We start from the raw sequence: 21,211 nt of genomic DNA, 5'->3' as shown, positions 1-21,211 counted from the left end.
CTTTTTTTTTTTTTTTTTTTTTTTTTTTTGTAGAGATGAGTTCTTGCTATGTTGCTTAGGCTGGTCTCAAACTCCTGAGCTCAAGCAGTTCTCCTACCTCGGCCTCCAAAATGCTGGGATTACAGGTGTGAGCCATCATGCCTGGCTTAAAATAAATTTTTAAAATCCTATATCATTACCCGGGCCTGCAATGCACCCAGCCTGGCCTCTTTGTTCCTGAACAATGCAGACAAATCCTTCACACCTGCCCTTCCTGCCACCTGCATGAGCTGCCCCAGGAGTCTGCAGATCCTTTGCTCCTTTCACATTTTTATTCAAATTTCACCTTCTCTGAAAGGACTCCCCAATAAGGTCTAATTTTAAATTGAAAAAAATTGCCCCAGTGTTCTTCTTTGTAGTGGGTTGGATGGTGCCCCCCCCCAAAAAAATATCTACATCCTAACACCTGGAATCTATGATTGTGCCTTACTTGGGAAGAGGGTCTTTGTAGATTAAATTAAGTTATGGGTCTTGAGATGAGAACATCTCAGATTATCCAGGTGGACCCTAAATCCAATGTGTCCTGCTAAAAGACAGAAGAGAAGACACAGAGACCCAGAAGGAGAGGCCATGTGAAGATATATCACTATCCGATATAAAATGTATTTATCAAGTTTACTGACTTTCTACCCTACTAATCTATAAGCTAAAGAAAGCAAGATGATCAGTTTTGGTCCCTGCTGTACTCCCAGCATCTAGAACCATGTCTGGGACCTAATAAATGTTCCATAAATATTCATTGATTAAGAAAACAAGTAGATGAATAAATGAATGAGTGACAGGTCCCCACATGTTGTGTCTGAGTAAATAGGAGAATTGTGGGTCTATTGATAAGCACATAGAAAGAAATCATAAAGAGGATTGAGATGGGATAGCTACACAAGGTCCACTTGGTAGCTGGTCAGTTTGCCATAACAGAAGTACCAGTCAAAATATATCTGCTTTCCCTAATTTAGGATTCATTTGTCCAGCCAGCACTAAAAGAATTTTGAAAGATTTACACTATTACCTTAATAAGATAATTAATAAGACAAAAACAGAAGAAACATGACAGGTATTGGAGATATTAAACGGATGTTTGGGTGAAATGTCAGTGTCAAAGATACATAGATTAATAATTAAATTTCAAGTATAACTCCTCCAAAATCCTATTTTAGCCAGCCTGTCTTGCACTGGACATTTTATTCTGTGAGTTCAAAATTGATTTGTTGATTGACGGATGGATTGATTTCACCTCCAATGCTTTCCCCTTTCTATATACCATGGCAATCCTAGTGTTCAGAAAGGCAGCAAAGATTCAAATTTTACAAAGGTCAAGAGAAGGCCAATGGGTCTAGAAAGTCAGCAAATCCAGAGGAGGCACTGAAGCTGCAGAAGTTTCCCCAGCAGCACTGGCCTCGGAGCACATATCCTCATCAAGAGATGCCCTTAGCCTGAGCCCTGCAGCAGGAGCAAGACTCTGAGGGGCCTGCACACACTTCAGGACACACGGGACCGGGTGTGGCGTCACGATGCAATTCCAACCTTGGCCCACTTAAATTGCCCCACCCTTTGTACCTCTATTTAATGAGGTACTTCTACTAGTGAGGATGCTTTCCAAGATAATTTTTTTACCATTTTATAAATGCTCCCCTCACTTGTTGAACAAAAAGAATCTCATAATAGTTCATAGGTCTTAAAGGTGGAATAGGTCTCACCTGCCTGCATGCATTTGAAGTTTTAGGACATCTTTCAAATGGTACAGTGGCAGAGAGAGAGATACATATGGGAGTTCATTTTCCTTGCTTACTTTGTGTGATCCATAGAGTCTCAGTGATCTCCTTGCAGAAGCCAAAAGGCCCTCATGGTTAGCATTTGGTCCTACCCCCTTCACAGAAGTGTAGTTATGCAGGAGGCACTGGCCCTGGGCTAGGCTCAGAAAATCCCGTCTTCTTGCCAACCAGTAGGAGGCAGCCCGTCTTCACCACACAGCTTCCACCTGAGCCTCAAAGTGTTTTTGAAACCATCAGAGCTGAAAAACAGCCCTCATAAAATCTGAAAAATTAGCTTCATGGATGAAATCTGTATTGGGTATTGATTTTTTAAGGGGCATTGAGTGCCCATTAAAATGAGATGAAACATTTTCTTGCAGTATCTGGTATACACTTTATATCTCAATAATCTGACATGTAATAAAACCATTTTCTATTTTTTTTATTTTTGAGTTTATTTTAATTCCAAAGTTAAACCAAAACAAAAAAACTTGAATTGCTCTTAATTACTGTATTTTTCACCATGAGTATTAGATTGTACTTGTATATTCCGCATAGCTTTAAGAACACTATAGTTACTAACATCTTCTTTAGGACAGAAAGGTTTTTGCTTTATTTAAACAAAATGCCTAGCACCTATTGTGGAAGGAAAGTGACTTCTGAATTCTCAAAACATTTACAGGTAAAAGCAGTCAGTGCAGACTGTTCCTCTGCCCCTCTGGAAAGAAAGAATCATTGCTTTATAAGACATTTAGCCACAGACCTGATGACAAATAAGACCCCCTTGGGACCAAATTGTGGGAGTAATTTTCCAGAAAAGAAGGAAATAGACATATTTTATTATTTACATTTTCCTTTTGTGGAAAATATATTCTTTATATATTACATAGTCATATTAAACCTGACTTCTGAGACCGCATGTTAAAAATAGATTGCGGTCGTTTTGTTGCATGTGTTCTGTATTTGCACAAGTCAGAATTTTGAGTATTTGTTTCTCATACACATCAGGCTTTGACCCACTGGAAAGCAAGACTGTGAAGTGACACATGACTCCTGAGCAGGGGCTGCATGCCAGGCATTGAGAGGCTTCTCAGAGCTCCCCATGAGCTGAGCTGGCTGAGCTGGCTGCCCGCTCCAGGAGTCATCAGGACCTACCCTATGGAGCTAGAGTTTCATCCCTCTGGGCATGTGTTAAATCACATTAATTCACACAATGCTGCTAACTGGTGACAATTAATGCACTGTCTCTTCCCGGGCATTTGTATTGCTTACCATGAGTGGATCTCTAACTGGCATGACAGGAATCCCGGGGCTATCCCTAAGCCTAGAGGAGAAATTCATAGACAGGACATCTCTAGCTCTTGTTAAAGGTTTTCTTGCCTGACTTCAAAACTGCATCTGACCACAGAATCATTACTCGCCACCCTGAGAGCTGGAGCCATGAGCTAATCTCAGAGAAGGGCAATCACAAGGTACCTACCTACATTTTTTTTTTTTTTTTTGAGACGGGGTCTGCCTCTGTTGCCCAGGCTGGAGTGCAGTGGCACCATCACAGCTCGCAGCAGCCTCAACCTCCTAGGCTCAAGCGATCCTCCCTTCTCTCAGCCTTCCGAGTAGCTGGAACTACAGGCATACACCACCACACCTGTCTAATTTTTGTGTTTTGTGTAGATACAGGTTTCACCATGTTGCCCAAGTTGCTCGCAAGCTCCTGGGCTTAAGGGATACACCTGGCTTCCCAAAGTGTTAGGATTACAGGCATGAGCCACAGCACGCAGCCCTAAATTTCATTCTGGTTAAATTGCGGGTTTAGAGCGTCAAATTAGAATAATCTGTAATCCATTTCCATGTGGCCATCAGTTGCTAAATCTTAAATCTGTGTCATTGGACAAGTTTTTGATTTCCCTAAACCCCTTTGTTCTTGTGTAAAACGAGGTTAATATTGGCAGGGATTTTGTAATTAGAGTAATGTTAAGATCTTAGCACAGAGCCTGGAACACAGAAAAAGCCTACCAAATGGTAGCTAGTAGCATTTCATGTTATGAGTTGAAACTAATTAGTTCTAGAGTCATAACATCTCAGGCTAGAAGGGACCTTCCTGGTCTCCCAGTCCAACCACGACTCTCCAACACGCAGCCAAGCAGTCGTGTCTGTGCAGGACAGCTTCCAAGATACTCAACATTTGACATAAAACTCTTCCATTGGGACTATTGCCAATAGCGGTGAGGAGGAGGGAAAGTGGTGTGAAGGCATATTTGCCAAAATGGGCTGTATGAAAATATAACCTGACTTTTCTTGCACAGTTGGATTTCTGAGCACAGAAGTGTTGCAAGTTATCCTACTGGAATGGAATGTAAACTACAATCCAAGGTGTTACTTTGTGAAAGGCACTTTGAAAACAAACCCCCTCTCAAATCTCTTATAAACCACAGCTGTTAAAATCCAGAGGTACCCACTTAGGTAGTAGAGATTTCTTTCCAACACAACTAATAAATGAGAGACTGCTCTGAAAACCTCGGCATGCATCACTTAAGCCTGGGAGTTGCACAGTGACACTCAGCTGGTGCCTGGCACTGGCAAAGATTATCATTGAAGCATTGAAGGTTATGCCAGGAATCATAACATTGCCACCTGCATTCTGGCGGGGAATCACAAGCCTGCCAGGAAAAGTCGATGCAAGCCCTCCATGTCCTTCCTCAGCGCTGGGGGCTGGAGGATGCTGTTAGGGATCAGCTTCACCCCCCACCTGCGATTCGACCTTGTTCCTGAGTCATTGTCCTCCCCGAGCCTCGGTGTGTTCACTCATCAAGTGGTGACAATTGTGAGCACCTGTCTTCCCTACCTGATTATTAAGGGCTTTAATGAATTTCATCCTCATAAAGTGCTTTCATATCCTTGACAGAACATTTCTATCCCAGTGTAGGTGAAAAACCATTATCATTATTGACCTCAGAGTCAAAAGAGAGACACTTTTTCAGGCTTCCTTACTAATAAAATGGTAGTATCAAATGTTTATATAATGCTTTTCATCATAGACACAAGCACAAAATTTTAAAGTTCACAATTTTGAAATATGAATTTGTTGCATTATTCAATGTTGCCAGTTACAGTAGAGTTGCTCTAATGATTCTAAGTGCAGATGGCCAGAGCTGGCCTCAGATTCTCAGTTCATTAAATAGTCCTTCCTTTGACCAACAGGCCTCTCATTGTAAGGCAGCCTGGGTCTCAGCTGATGTCAAAAGCCCCATTCTACCCTGGGTGGATTGTTCGCACAAAGGATTCCCATACGTATTCTGCTGCAGTCAGGGATGGGGCTGGCTCTGCAGATGTCGCTGCCACCAGCACTGTCACTTTTGCTCCTCACACGATCTTGGGTCTCTTTCCAGAGACTTGCACAAAGCTCGATTCAGAGTTTGCCTGTGACCGATGCACACTTGGCCTGCAGATGGACAGAGGAGGAGGAAAAGGCATCCCAGTGTTCTTCCCCACTTGCCTGGGAAAGCTTGGGAATTCTTGGCCTCTTTACCAGCTTCGACTCAGGCTGAAAAACAAATCAGAAAGTTGCCAATGGTTTCATTCAGTCTACGAAACTGGGTTAAAGTAACTCTGTGAGTGAAACCATCAATGCACAAAAGTCAGGAAATCCAAGATTGCCATTCCCACCGCCCACGGAGGTTCTCTGCACAGGTGACCCTGTGTCCCTGCTGGGGTGCCAAACTGCATCCTTGGCAAAGCACAGAGCCACGGGGCCAGTTATCCTAGGAGTACATCAGCCTTTGGGGACTTAGCCATGGGGAAAACGGTCTCTGCATTCATGGCACTATAATTTCAACTCTTAAATATATTCATTTGTTTCTAAATTGACTTTTAAATGCAGTATCATATATTTACTGAAAAGTGCACAAACGCTCAATGAGCAACTCACTGAATTTTTACAACATGAATACACCCATGGAACCAATATCCAGGCAAGAAATCAAGCACTGTCAGCATGCAAGGAGGCCCCAGTCAGCCTCTTCCCCATCTCTAATATGATGATAAAACCCAACTATAAACATTAACAAAGGAATGGGATGTAAACAGACTCTGGAACTCTAGAAGAGATTCGAAAATCTTATTTGAAAGTATCTTCTGAAATTGAGATTCCTAGGAACACTGGCAGACGTTGCTATCATTAGAATTCTCACCCAGCTAGCAGAATAAAGGGTGTGGTTACCCTGAAAAATTCCACAGGCACTGTCTCCAGAGATGGCTGTACAGCATCTGTGCCCTTTCTTCCGATAGGCAGATTCTCCCAGTAGAGGAAACCCACGTGACAGGTGTTCCCAACCAAGGACACCAGGAGAAGCTCAGCAGAGCAGGTCAGTGCTGGCTCCACCCTGGGCCTCGGAGTCAGATGTCAGGCCTGGCCACGTACATTTGAAAAACTTCCCAAAGAGATTCTGAAATGCATGCCTGGGTGAGAACAACTCTCTCAAAATGTTATTCATTGTGTTCTTCCATTACACACTTTCCAAGCCCATTCCCTCTGACAACAAAAGAATGAAACCCAGCAAAAGCACAGGAAGGGGGTCAGGTGAGTTTCTTCTCCCTTTTCCTACTTCATCTGGGCTGATTTTGCCTAATCAAAATGGCTCCAATTACCCAAACAACTGGTCAAAATCCCAGCCTCCAGAGATCAGCTCCTTTTCGTATGTAACTCCAGGCCTTTGCCTGCGTCTAAAATGCTCTCTTCCTCTTCTCCACACAGCAAACTCCTACATGTTCTGCAAAATCCAGACTAATTGTCTCCACTCTGTGTTTCCTGACTTAGTCTTTCTGTGATCCCTAATATCCCATTAAAGGCCTCCTTACAGTTATCAGTGGTTTTTTATTTTATTTTATTTTTTTAATTTTTTTTATTTTTTTATTTTTTTATTTTTTTATTTTTTGAGACAGAGTCCTACTCTGTCACCCAGGCTGGAGTGCAGGGTGTGATCTCGGCTCACTGCAACCTCCTCAGCCTCCCAAGTAACTGGAAGTGCATGTGCCACCACGTCCGGCTAATTTTTGTATTTTTAGTGGAGACAGGGTTACACCATGTTGGCCAGGCTGGTCTCAAACACCTGACCTTGTGATCCACCTGCCTTGGCCTCCCAAAGTGCTGGGATTACAGGCATGAGCCACTGTGCCCGGCCATCGATGGCCTCTTTACAGTTCTTGGCACATCGCATTGTAATGACCTTTTGTGCTGCCCGTACCACCAAATAGACTGAGATTTTCCTCTTTCCACCTCTGCATTCTCATGATCTAGAATGAACCATGAAATATGCTAAATAAATAAATGATGAATGTATGCATGGATGGATGGATGGATGGATGGATGGATGGATGGATGGATGGGTGGGTGGATGGGTGGATGGATGGATGGATGGATGGGTGGATGGGTGGATGGGTGGATGGGTGGATGGGTGGATGGGTGGGTGGGGTGGGTGGATGGATGGATGGATGGATGGATGGATGGATGGATGGATGGGTGGATGGGTGGGTGGATGGGTGGATGGGTGGATGGGTGGATGGGTGGATGGGTGGGTGGATGGGTGGATGGGTGGATGGATGGTGGATGGGTGGGGGTGGGGTGGGTGGGGGGGTGGGTGGGTGGGTGGATGGGTGGATGGATGGATGGATGGATGGATGGACGGATACTTAGAAGTGCTTTGTGAAGCGCAAACCATTCAATTTCCATTCACTCTATAACTATCACACACAAATGGCTATCTGGAACTCAAACATCCCTTTTTCCCTAGATTCCATCCTTCTCACCCTCCAAGTAGAGAGCCAATTCTTTTCCATTTCAATAGGAACTAGAAACTCTCCACCTTCGCTATGTATTATAATTGTCAGCAAAATTTTATCTTTCTTTTCAGCATCATTATTCTCTGAGACTTATTTCCAAAGTCTAACATTACCATGGGCCTTTTACCTCTCTCTTTTACCCTAAAAAGCAAACATGGAGCAAATAGGCCCCTTGGGTTGGGGGTGGGATGGTCCTACAAAATGTGCTTGAGAACATCCACCAGGGAACAATGGCATTAAGGCTAACCCAAGCCTGCATTGTGGTTCAGCAGGTGGTCCAGTGGCTGCCAGGTGTATATACACAGCAGTGGATTTCTTGGGAAGACTAAGCTACAGCCAGCCCCGGAGGTGACAGTGAGCTGAAAGTTCTACACATAGAGCTGCCCCCAGTGGCTGGTGGTTTCCTTTACGGAGGAAATGTTTTGGATCCCAGTCCTAGCATGTGATGGTTTTACTACATTCCAAATCAGCCATGTGGCAGAGGCATGCTCAGAATAAGGCATTTGAGTACATGAAGACAGTGGAATAAAAACTGTAAAGTTAGAGGGAATTGAACAGCTGGATATACGGGATATTAATTAAGATGTGTCTTAAAGTGATATGAATTAGGGTGTTCCTTACCACGGGAAACCAGTGTGGGAAGGTTCAAACAGCCATGGTGGCTCACACCTGTAATCCCAGCATTTAGGGAGGCCAAGGCAGGTGGATCACTTGAGGTCAGGAGTTCAAGAGCAGCATGGCCACATGGCAAAACCCTGTCTCTACTAAAAATACAAAAAATTAGCTGGACATGTTGGTGGGTGCCTGTAATCCCAGCTTCTTGGGAGGCTGAGACAGGAGAATCACTTGAACCCAGGAGGAGGAGGGTGCAGTGAGCCAAGATTGTGCCACTGCACTCCAGCCTGGGCGATAGAGCGAGACTCTGTCTCAAAAAAAAATAAATAAAACAAACAAAACAAAAAGAAAGCATGTAAATAGCATCATTAACAATGTGTCAGAAGTTCACATTAGAATAATGCCAGAGCTTGACAAAATATTAGAGACCACATACATCAAACCCATAATTTTATATAAGGCAACCGAACTACCAATACAAACCACGAACAACTTTCATAGCAGGGTCAGTCATGATATCCATTTTACAGTTCAATTTGAATGTTATTCAGACCTATCCAACCTCAAAAATTCCCACCTGGTGTCTGTTATGATGTGTCATGTATTCCCAACATTTTTTCATTTCTTTGAGGAACAATATCGTGTTTCCAGAAAGTGCACATTAAAAACAAATCTGTTCTCAAATTGAATGGCAGTCCACAAAGTAAATGTCCTGTACTCTAAAAGTCAAGGTCATAAAAGTTAAAAACGAAAAGGCTGATGAACTGTTCCCGACAGAAGAAAGACAGACATGACAGTGAAATGAAATGTGAGACCCCTGGTTGGATATTGGCTCCTGGACCAGGAAAATAACCATTTTCTCTTCCTAAAAAGTACATAAGGGAAACAGTTAATACAATTCAAATAAGATCTATAGATTAAATGTGTCAATTTCCTGATTTTATCATTATAGAGGAGAATGACCTTGTTTTTGGAGAATGCACACTGAAGTGTTGGGGGTAAAAGAGCATGGGCCACATATTTTTTTTTTTTTTTTTTCGAGACAGGGTCTTGCTCTGTCACCCAGGCTGGAGTGCAGTGGCGCGATCATGACTCACTGCAACTTCCAAATCCCAGGCTCAAGCAATTCTCCTGCCTCAGTCTCCCGACTAGCTGGGATTACAGGCACCTGCTGCCAAGCCCAGTTAAGTTTTCGTATTTTTAGTAGAGACAGGGTTTCACCATATTGGTCAGGCTGTCTTGAACTCCTGACCTTAGGTGATCCACCTGCCTCGGCCTCCCAAAGTGCTGAGATTACAGGCATGAGCCACCACGCCCAGCCGGGCCACGTACATTAAAGTCACCTTTGTGCATCTCAGCAGGAATGAGACAAGTACCTGCAAGGATAGCATGCCCAACTGGGAGGCGGTGTAGAGTCTCAGTGATGCAGCCTCTTGTGCTGCCAGATTCCCCCCACGTGATGGCATACAAGTGGTTACACACATTGCTTAACACCTCCACCACCCTTCGTTTCCTCAACTGAGGGTGTGAAGAAAAATACTAGTGGTCAACACTTAGGAAAACCTTCGTCAGTGCCAGGCACTGCTTCAAGCGTCTCACCTGCGTTACCAACAACCTTTTACAAATGAAAATACTGAGGCACAGAGAGTGAAGCAATTTGCTCAAGGCCACATCGCTGAGTGTAACCAAAACTGAACCACTCCCTTATACCATGTCTCAGGTCTTAGCATTTCTGTGAAACACAGATGAAATATGTCAAGCATTGAATTTAGTGGCCATGGGCAGGAAGTGCTTGGTAGAGGTTAGGTTAATCATCAGTGTTACCTTCACCACCACCATGAGTGAAAGATACACTGCAGTACCCGGACCATCGGCTGGACCCTAAGTCCTCAGCGCTAAGGTTCATTTCCTTGCTAACTGTTGTGTAGAGTTTCATCAAATCATGCAATCCATAAGCTAAACCCCAGATACCTCAGAAGAGCTAAAACAAAACTAGGAGTAACAGAAGTAAATATTTTCTTTCGTGGAACAATTGATAACTTTGTAGGCTGGTTTCATAAAACTTGGCTGCATGATTCATTTAGACTTGAGGATATTTTCCAAACTATTTGGATTCCTTTTCAGGACACCACAAAACTGGGGAAGCATGACTGGGTGGCCTCAGGAAACTTACGATCATGGTGGAAGGTGATGGGGAAGCAAGTACATCTTACAGGGCAGAGCAGGAGAGAGAGAAAAAGCAAAGAGGAAACTGCCATACACCTTCAAACTACCAGATCTCATGAGAACTCACTCACTATCATGAGAACAGAAAGGGGAAAGTTCTCCCCCATGATCCAATCACCTCCCACCCGGTCCCTCCCCTGACACATGGGGATTACAATTCAACATGATATTTGGGTGGGGATACAGCCAACCATATCAGATGGGTTTTTTGGTTGTTTTTATTTGTTTGGTTGGTTTGTTTGGGGTTTGGGTTTGCTTTTTGTTTTTTGTTTTCTTGAGACAGGATCTGACCCTGTCACCCAGGCTGGAGTGCAATGGTGCAAACTGGGCTCACTGCAACCTCCACCTTCCAGGCTCAAAACATCCTCCCATTTCAGCCTCTTGAGTAGCTGAGACCACAGGCATGCCCCACCACATCCAGCTAATTTTTGCATGTATGTATTTTTGGTAGAGACGGGGTTTTGCCATCTTGCCCAGCCTCGTCTCTAACTCCTGGGCTCAATCAACCCTCCGCCTCAGCCTCCCAAAGTGCTAGGATTACAGGCATGAGCCATTGCACCCAGCCTGTTTTTGTTTTTTGAGGCAGGATCTCACTCTGTGGCCCAGGTTGGAGTGCAGTGGCAGCAATCTTGGCTCACTGCAGCCTCAACCTCCTAGGTTCAAGCGATTCTCCCACCTCAGCCTCCCAAGTAGCTGAGACAACAGGCACATGCCACTATACCCAGCTAATTTTTTAATTTTTTTAGAGACAGGGTCTCCCTATGTTGCCCAGGCTGGTCTCAAACTCCAGGGCTCAAGTGATCCTCCCACCTCGGTCTCCCAAAGTGCCAGGATTAGAGGCCTGAGCCACCGCGCTCAGTTGCTTTGGTGGTTTCTACTTGGTTGGTGCTGATACTGAATGGATGGGTCATCCAGTCATGCTCCTTAAGTTCAAAAGGACACTGGATTCGTCAGCTAGGGCTGCTGAAATAAAGCTCCACAGATCAGGTGGCTTAAACAATGGAAATATATATTCTCCAAGTTTTGGAGGCTAGATACCCAAAATCAAGACATCGGCAGGGTTGTTTCTTCTGAGGTCTCTCTCCTAGGGCAGTACAGATCCATCTTCTCCCTGGATCTTCATATGATCTTCCCCGCCTCTGTGTGTGTCTATGTCCTTATCTCCTCTCCGTATAAAGACACCAGTCATGTGGGATTGCAGCCCACCCTAACAGCCTCATTTCAACTTCATCACCTTTGTAAAAACATCTCCAGATGCAATCAACTTTCTGAAGTACAGGGGTTAGGACTTCAACATGTGAATTTGGGGTGAGGACCCAATTTCACCCAAAACAGAGACTTAGACAGAGGGGAAGACAGAACCCATATACGTGTGTCTTCAGTTTGAGGAATGAATATTCCCTGGAAGCTCAATGTTTGTGAAACACTATTTCTAGCTTCTGATGTCACCGGTCTCCTCCAAATCAGCCTCCCTGAGAACTAATTCGACAAAGGGTCCATCCTAGCAAAGTTTTCAGAACCTTCTTTTGCATCTCCATAAACTCCTTCTTGAAGTCCACTGAACACCCCTTGACATCCCCAGCCAGCTGACCCTCCGCCACCATCTTCTAAGGAACTTTCAGTATCTAGGAATACAAGATTTTTGTGCTTAATATGTTGGCACCATTGCTGCATTCAATGCTCAACCAATATGGCTAAGCAACTTGGAAATAATCCATCCTCTTAATAGCTGATATAATTTTAGTACTTTATTTACTGCAAACATTGAATTTTTCCTTCAGGCCTCATAGAGAACAGCACTGACAACTTCCAGAAACATATTTGAAATGCCTGACATAGTGTACACAGCTGATGAGAAATGTTTCGAGTGTGCTGTGACAAAAATGAGGAAAAGTCGAGAGGAAACCACTAATCCAAAATGAAAGCTCTCCCAAACTCCCTGCTTCACATCCCACTTCTGATTGAGGGGCCCGTGGCCTGCACACCTGCGTCGGCCACTAATCCCCCAAGGGACCGCAGGCCTCTGTCTCCATGTCAGTTACACGGGAGTGAAAAATAGACTGTTCTCTGCTCCCCAAACTATGTAAGGAGGGGAAAATGAGATGGAGCTGTAAGAAAAACTTGGGTAAAAGTCAAAATACATTAAATGAATTTAATTTCAATTCCTCATTGTCAAAACCGACTTAAATACATTGAATTTGTTATTTTTATTCTGGCATTGTTTAGCAGGTTATGCTCTTACCAGATAAAGATGAGATGGCTCCCACAGTAAAATGTCTGTCTTCAACTCCATGAAAAGATTTAGAGCTGTGATTTCATTGCCATTATCCGATCCTTACCGAATTTCCGTGGCTCGGGGCTTCCTCCTACACGACAGAAGATAACCGGGCCACTGAAGAGAAACTCATTTTATTTGTGGGCCGCGCATAGTAAAATCTGTGACCACCAGGGGGCAGCACAGACCTGGTGCTGCTGTAGACCCGGTCGCTGGGTGTTCGCTGCAGGGTTTCTCCAGCCACAGAGTCCTCCCTTCCCCCAGGAAAACCTCTCTGCGCTGCAGGAATCTGAAAGTGCCCGGGAGCTGCTGCCAGAGCCCCCTGATGGCAGACCCTTGCCCTGAAGAGGCCCTCCTTCTGCCCAGTGCTGGGCAAGGGACTCCGCCCTGGGAGCTGAGTCAAAGCAGGACTGGGCTGCCTTTGGTCCCTGAACACGGGCCCGGGGACAGAGACCAGGCCCAGGATCCACAGGCCACGCAAGGCATCTGAACCTGAATTCACGGTCTCCAGGCCCTGGGATCTTTCTGAAGACTTGGGAGCAGGAACCAGGCAGCCCAGGGCAGGGGCATCAAAACCCCTGGTCAGGAGGGAAGAGGAAGCCCATCGGCCTTGGAAAGAGTCTAAGAGCAAACCAGGCTCCATATTGACCTTCCGCTGCACTCGCAGAGCGTATTCTCCTTCTCATTCACTGTTAGCGCGTAAGCCTGGACTAGCACGTCACACCACAGACGAATGAAGGCACCGCAAGACGCCAGCGACCCAAGCAGAAAGCTCTGAGGGAAGGGGTAGCCCCGCAGGGTGGTCTCCCTGGCTCCCTGTTTGTTGTGAAACACACGCAGCTCCCCGACAGCAGGCAACGGTCGTGGTCAACACAAAACCCCAGCCGGGAACCAAGACACCATCAGAACCAGGCGACAAGATCCTGTCACAAGGGAAACAGAAGCTCAGCCTGGCTCGCATTGGTGGGGTGTTAGGGCTGATACTTCCACAGCCCTCTTCACTTACCTGGTAACTGGCCCAACTCGTCCTGTCACCCAAAACTGGGGGTAGATGGGGGTCCAAGGAAGCATGGCAAGGACAGCCGCAGGGTGACAAGGCTGGGGTGGCTATGCACCCAGCTCCCCCTGCAGTTCCCACACACGGGCTTCCCATTCATCCCGGTGATTGATGCTCCTGGAAGCGCCTGGAAACTCTGCCTGTGAGCTAATTATTCTGGGGAATGACCTGCATCCTGGTCAGGAGTGAGCAGGGAGATCATTAGGTGAGAGCTGGCTATTCACAAGAGGGCAGCCTTTGATGCGAGCCGAGCAGAAAGTTTGGCCGAAACTCAACACCTCTTGGAAGTACAGATTAGTGGAGAGGAAGAAAGGAGAACGCATTGTGGAAGTTTTCAAGAAGGAGACAAAGATGCCTGTGTTTTGTATCGCTCAGCTGCCTCAGGAAAATGTCCATTTGTTTTCTTTACACTCCTTTTACATTTTAAGTGGAATCTAGTGAATGTGTCTTTTCAGCGTTCCCAGTTTCACCATTTTCACTACACCTCGTGTTGCCATTTTAATGAAGCATCATTTTTCCAGAGGGTGTGGGAACAAAACCTATTTAATGACCTCTCTGAGCAAACACTGAGTTCTTCAAATATTTCCCTGAATTAAAATCCTCACCTCACAATTCACTTCCTTTTTTAAATGTCAGTTTGCCAACTGCTGCAAACCAATAAACAGGGCTTTCCTTTACCCACAAGCCAGAGGGCTCCTGTGGAGCCTCACGGCCTGGGGGTGCCTGAGAAAACCCCGATCTCCTTGTCTGGCTGCTGATCTGGGAGGGCACAGTGGATGCAGCAATCCCCCTGGAAGCACAACATCATGTGCCTTGCATCTCTGCAGCACACAGGTTTAGGGGACTCAGCTAAAACCTGGGAGGCCCTGGGAGATTCTCTGGTCCAGCCCCTCACTCTACAGACAGGGAAACTGAGGCCAGCAAGGAGAGGCATGCACCAGCCACACAGGGCGTCACCAGTAGAACAGGAAGGCCATACAGAATAAGCAGGGTTGGTCCCATGTGACCTCAGCATCACTTAGGGGAGTTGTGCAAAATGCCTATTACACCCTTCCCAAATCTACTGAATTGGAGCTTCTGGAGTGGGAACTGGGAATGTATATTTCAACCACATTCCACATGGTGATACACATTAACTTTTGGGAAGAACTAGTAGTAGTAGAAAGAATAGGTTTGGGTGGGGTGTGGTGCCTCATGCCTGTAATCCCAGCACTGTACAGGCAGAGGCCCAAGCGGGCAGGTCAACTGAGGCCAGGCGTTCGAGACCAGCCTCACCAATATGTGAAACTCCATCTCTACTAAAAATACACAAATTAACCGGGTGTGGTAGCTCGCTCCGGTTATCCCAGCTACTCAGGAGGCTGAGGCAGGAGAATCACTCGAACCTGGGAGGCAGAGCTTGCAGGGAGCAAGATTGCACCACTGCACTCCAGCCTGGGCGACAGAGTGAGACTCCATCTCAAAAAAAAAAAAAAAAAAAAAAATAGGTTTGAATCCCATCTCTGCTGCCTACCTGCCTACCAACTCAGCTCCTTTGGCAAGGTAATGCTTCTGAGCTCCATTTCCTCATCGGTCACTGGGGAGGTTGCTGTGGAGACACCATGAGACGGTACATGTAGGCACAGTCATGCCCTGGGACCTGGCACAAGGAAGCACTCTCTCAGTGTCACCTGTCCTCTGGAGGCAAGCACAACACACAATTTCTGGAGTCCCAGAGCCCCCACTTATAGACAGTATGAGCTTGGGCACATTCTTTCTCTTTCAAGCCTCGGTTTCCTTGTCCGTAAATGGAGATAATAATATTACTCCTTCCAGGAATGCTGTGAAGGTAAAAAGTCATATCAAGTTGAAGCAGCACAGTCTAGTCATGAAACAAAACCACTGTAGGTCTTTCAGCAGACAGATTTCAAGGCAGGGATTTAGTTCTACAGGGGATAGAAGAGCTAAGTTGCCAAACAGAACAGAGGCCATCTAGAGATAGGCAGCTGGAAGGACAAAGGAAGATGGCTGTTTTGTAGAGCCGGGGAGTCAATCCAGGCACCCCAGTAGGTGCTGGAGCATGGCGGGGCAGGGGAGCTAATGCCACGGAGAATTAGCTGCTGCTGGATGTGGAGATACCACACAAGGAAGATAGGAAGGAGAGAAAGGCCCAGGCTACTCTTTTCCCCTCACCCTGTAGTCTCCTACCAGTGCCTCTCCTTGCCCAGAGGAGGTAGAAGTCAGAAGATACAGGAGGCTGGGAAGTGTATCCAGAGACACAGAGCAGAGAGAAAGGACAGACACTGGGCCTGAGAGCAAACAAGCAAACGCCTAGCACACACACAGAAAAGCACTTATACATTCTCAAACACAGAGGGAGCATCCTGTTAGCGCTTGTCATCGTCACTGTTAACAACAAAATACAACAGCCTGAAGGAATAGGCTCTTAGCAAGAAAAGTGTGTCTGTGGGAAGCCTACCTTTCATTAGTCACACACAAGCATCATTTCTCCAGGAGTGGCCACCACATGGAGGGAAAGTCCTGAAATTAGAGTCCCAGATGTGCTTCTTATAAAGGGAACCTCTTTGTCTATGAAAACATGAGTTTCACATGTATCACAAGGCTGTAAGGAGATCGGAGACATGAAGGTGCTTAAAAGTGCTATGCCAGTACAGGGCATGCTTGTATTCTCCAAAGGGCTCATTTTCAAAAAAAAAAGGTTGTCAGATTCACTATGATGTACAGTCAACAGAATTATTATTTTTTCAACTAATTTTTCAAGTTCATCATTTTCTTTTCAGGAATTCTGATAGAACATTTTTGAGCAAATACTCTTAACTGCTTAGTTTTGCACTACTGAAGTGATGCTCCAGCCAAAAGTTCACAAGAACCACTGAGCTAATGTGATGACAACCCATTCTGTAAGAGAGGGCTCTTACATATCTCCACAAGCCTTGATTGTCCCGTTTGTCTGTCTCCACTGATTCAGGCAGATAAAACCATTGCTACACTATAATATAATCAATACTAGCATATTTATATATACTAGTATATACATATACACACAATCTCTAATATATATTATACAAACTATTGTTTGACTAATCTCTTTGTGCATTTCATATGCACTACTACCATTTAATTTATTATGTAACAATAAGAAAAAGATGAGCTGGGTGCTGTGGCACACACCTATAGTCCTAGCTGCTTGCGAGGCTGAGGCAGAAGGATCCTTTAAGCCCAGGAGTTCAAAGCCAGCCTGGCAACATAGCAAGACCATGCCTCTTAAAAAAAAAAAAAAAAAAAAAAAAAAAAAAAAAAAAAAAAAAGATGATGATGATGAATTTTCCAGCTGTAATATTTGATAAGTTTCATAAGTTCTTGATTACTTAACAGAGTTCCAATAACAAAAGTGTTATTGTTTGGGGATTATATTTGTGCACAGTAGCTGCATTTTATATATTTACAATGAAAACCAATTCACTTTTGCAATACTGGTTTCTTGTGTGCTAGCTCCCTGGTCTACTAGGTCATTGCTCTAGGCACTGTGAAATATTCTGAAATTTACTATTTTTAATATACTACTAAAATGCTTAAATTTTCCCCCAAAGTACTACATTATATGTTCAGGAATACTTTACTTGGTCGGTTTTAGCAAAGAGTGTTCCGCAATGTGATCAAACAGCCAGTGCACCCCTGAGTGTCAACAATCATGCAGCAGCTGGCAGAGCTTGTTTGGCATTGGTGAGCCAGGTGTGCAGCCTGGAGCCAGGCTCACATGACAGGAGCAACCAGGGGGCCCAAGAGGGAGACCAGGACAGACCAGGGATACAGCTGGGATGCAGCATCTGGGGACTCAGGTAGCCCACAGACAGGTCTGGGCCTTTTGCTTCAGCTCAGGAGGGTTCACATGGGACTTTTGCTGGGGGAGAACCAAGCCCCAAATCGGTGTGGTTTGACATTTGCCAAAAAAGAGAGGTGTAGGCCAAGTGTCTTAAGATATTTATCCTAAGGAACATTCCCAAGAGGGGGCAAACAGGAGATGCCAGGAATTAAGGGTATTTGGACTTGGACACAGGGATGGAAACCCCTCATTTTCCCTGCACCTTATGCAGAGAGCCAAGAGCAGTAGCATGGAGGTACCTCCCACCCAAGAACATGGGGAAAAGCTTGTCCTCAAAGAGTTAAATCAGCAAGTCTATATGTGATATAAGATAGGGGATCTACAATTCCAGTTCTTCATGGTCTGGTCTCACCAAGACTGTTGAAATACGTTTGAAAACACCCAAGATGCAGTAAAGGGGACCCAAGGATCACCACTGGAAAGTGGACTTAAATTGTGACTGCAATCAGATAAGCAGGAACTTGGTCAACTCTGTTGAATTATGTTACGAGAAAGGTTGTTTGAACTTGAAAGCACAGGCAACCTCACACACAGAATAGGTAAACTTGAAGACCGGGCAGGTTAGTACCCACACAAACTTAATGAAGGGAGGAGGCAGGGTGGCCTGTAGAGACTAGTACTACAGTCAGTGGACATAAATACATATGGCCTCTGAAACACACTGATTTATTATCTAAATTAGACAACTCCTTCACTTTTCTCCTATTCTATATTCATCAGGGAACCTCCTGTGTATAATTTTGACTCTCCTAGGAAAGGTGCTGAGAGAGATAATAGGCTCATCATATTGCCTGAAATATCTGTCAAAAGAAAGCTCAAGGTTTTTATTGCAAAATGATACTGGTACTTTGATTTATACATCAGTCTCTTGTCATATTGGTTAATGGGAGTTTTGCCCCCAGAGAACCGGATTCCCACCAAGTATCCTTAAAATTTATAACATTTGAAGCTGCAAAGCTGAAAAGCTGACCTGCTATCATGTGGAATCTGCAGAAGGTAAATGCCAACTGAGGAGCTATGTAAGCATTCACACAGCCAACCTCCCTTGATAACATCCCAACATTGCCACATGCCACCTTTTAAATTTAAACAAATAACAGTTTAACAGTGTTGGGTGTGTATGTGCCAGTTCATTTCCAATGTTCCACACTGTAAAACAGCTTGAAGCCTATAAAACTGGAGATATTATTGTCTCGGGCCAGATCTGTGCTACAGGAAAGGATTCAGGGTCTTTGAACTATAAATAAATTCAATTAACACTAGGCATTAAATTGTGAACTGCTACAGCATAGTTTAGATATGGTAAGTCACAGAGCAATCACTACAGTTTTCTATGTAGCTCCAACTACATTTCCTTTAGAGCCTTTTAGACACTTCTGAGACTTTTACAGTTTCCTAACAATTTAAAACTTTTGTACCAAAAATCAAATAGTATTCTGGCCATTAAACAAATGACCCACAATATGTGATAACATTTTAAAAATCAAGAAATAGGAGACATTATAACTAAAGAGACAAACAAATTTGACCCTGTGAAAGTTTTAAATTTCTGTGAAGGTAACTATCAAAATTAGAATTTAAAAGGAAAACATATTGGAAATATATTTGCAGCAAATATGGCAATAAATGAGCAAATATTTTATTGAAAAGTATTTGGGCTGGGCGCGGTGGCTCAAGCCTGTAATCCCAGCACTCTGGGAGGCCGAGACGGGCAGATCATGAGGTCAGGAGATCGAGACCATCCTGGCTAACCCAATGAAACCTCGTCTCTACTAAAAAATACAAAAAAAAAAAAAAACTAGCCGGGCGAGGTGGCGGGCACCTGTAGTCCCAGCTACTCGGGAGGCTGAGGCAGGAGAATGGCGTAAACCCGGGAGGCAGAGCTTGCAGTGAGCTAAGATCCGGCCACTGTACTCCATCCTGGGTGACAGAGCAAGACTCCGTCTCAAAAAAAAAAAAAAAGAAAAGAAAATATTTGAATCGCCTAATAAATAAATGAAAATTAAAAGGAAACAAATCCTATTGTATGCCTATTAAAAAGTAAGCAAGTATACCTAACAAAAATTAAGAGATTAATATCCATTGCAAGCACAGTTGGGAAGAGTTAGATTATTATATGTTGCTGTTAGCAGCCCATATTTACATAATTCTTTTTATTATACATCAAGAGTAATGGAATCATTTACATTCTTTTACAACTACTCTGACTTTAAGACATTTATGCTAAGGAAAATATTTATTTGTTTGTTTGTTTGTTTGTTTGCGAAAGGGTCTCTGTCACCCAGGCTGGAGTGCAGTGGTAAGATCACTGCTCACTGCAGCCTCACCCTCCCAGGCTCAAGTGATCCTCCCACCTCAGCCTCCCAAGTAGCCAGACTACAAGCAAGCACTAGTACACCTGGATAATTTTTTATTTTTTGTAAAGACAGGGTCCACTATGTTGCCCAGGCTGATCTCAAACTCCTGGGCTCAAGCAATCCTCCCACCTCAGCCTTCCAAAGTGCTGAGATTATAGACATGAACCACTGTACTTGCCCTGAAGATACTTAAATTTTTTTTTTCTTTTATGAAGTTGCAAGATTTAATAGAACGAAGACAGAGCTCCCATACAATGGGAAGGGACCCAAAGGGGGTTGCCACTCCCTGCTTGAATGCCTGGGTTTATATCCCCATCATTGTCCCTCCCCCTGTGCTCTCAAGCAATATATGATTTGACTATTTCTTTACCTCCTGCTTTTAGCCTAATTTGTATTTTAGTGAGCCCTCTTTACTACCTGATTGATCGGGTGTGAGCTGAGTTACAAGACCTGTGTTTAAAGGTAGGCACAGTCACCTTCCCCAGCTAGGCTTAGGAATTCTTGGTCGGCCTAGGAAATCCAGCTAGTCCTGTCTCTCAGTCCCCTCTCTCAACAGGAAAACCCAAGTGCTGTTGGGGAGGTTGGCTGACGACCGCTCTAACTGCTTCCTGCTGAAGTGGGGTGTAGTAGGGGTCATGCAGTTGAGATTTCCTTGGGAGAGGTGCCTTCGATGTCATCAACATCAGAGCATGGGCTAGCAGGCTGGTCCAGGGGTCCACAGTAGATCTTAGTCATGGACTATATCTGGGGCTCCATTTGAAGAACGATTTGTAGTTTTACAGCTTCGATTCTGGAAGAGACAAACTTAACAAGGAGGTTTAAGATACAGGGATTGAAATGTATGGTCTGAAGTGCAGGGGCATATGGGTGTGGGCCGTGAAAGTGGGGTTTCCTTTAGAAAAACTCCTATACAATGGAGCATCAATATTACTGGGAAGCCGCATTCTCCATAGAAGCTCTTGGTAAGGGGAGCTACTGGTAGTACAGCAGCATGGAGGGGGTGCAGTGAGAGTAAAATGGGGTAAGATAACAGTAAAGAGAAAAATATGACAAGGGAGGACCATGGGGATCTACGATTCTGGTTATTTTCCTCACAGTTGTCACTTGAAAAGCAGGCACAGATCCTCTAGAGGTTCACAGGAATAGCTAGTGTTGTCTCCTGGATTTTCAGGT

General features: G+C 44.6%; 1 long non-coding RNA gene across 1 annotated transcript; it reads right to left on the bottom strand.

The window, feature by feature from the left end:
- Window positions 1-2,625: 2,625 nt before the first annotated feature.
- On the bottom strand, window positions 2,626-12,947 carry LOC126961686 (uncharacterized). Its single transcript, XR_007728389.1, has 2 exons — window positions 12,709-12,947; window positions 2,626-5,331 (listed from the first exon to the last, which is right to left on the bottom strand). It is a non-coding gene; the product is annotated as an uncharacterized LOC126961686 (long non-coding RNA).
- Between the last annotated feature and the right edge of the window lie 8,264 nt (window positions 12,948-21,211).

The sequence above is a fragment of the Macaca thibetana genome, chromosome 8 (assembly GCF_024542745.1).
Source record: "Macaca thibetana thibetana isolate TM-01 chromosome 8, ASM2454274v1, whole genome shotgun sequence".
Classification (NCBI taxonomy): domain Eukaryota; kingdom Metazoa; phylum Chordata; class Mammalia; order Primates; family Cercopithecidae; genus Macaca; species Macaca thibetana.
This window is presented reverse-complemented; position numbering and strand designations above follow the sequence as displayed.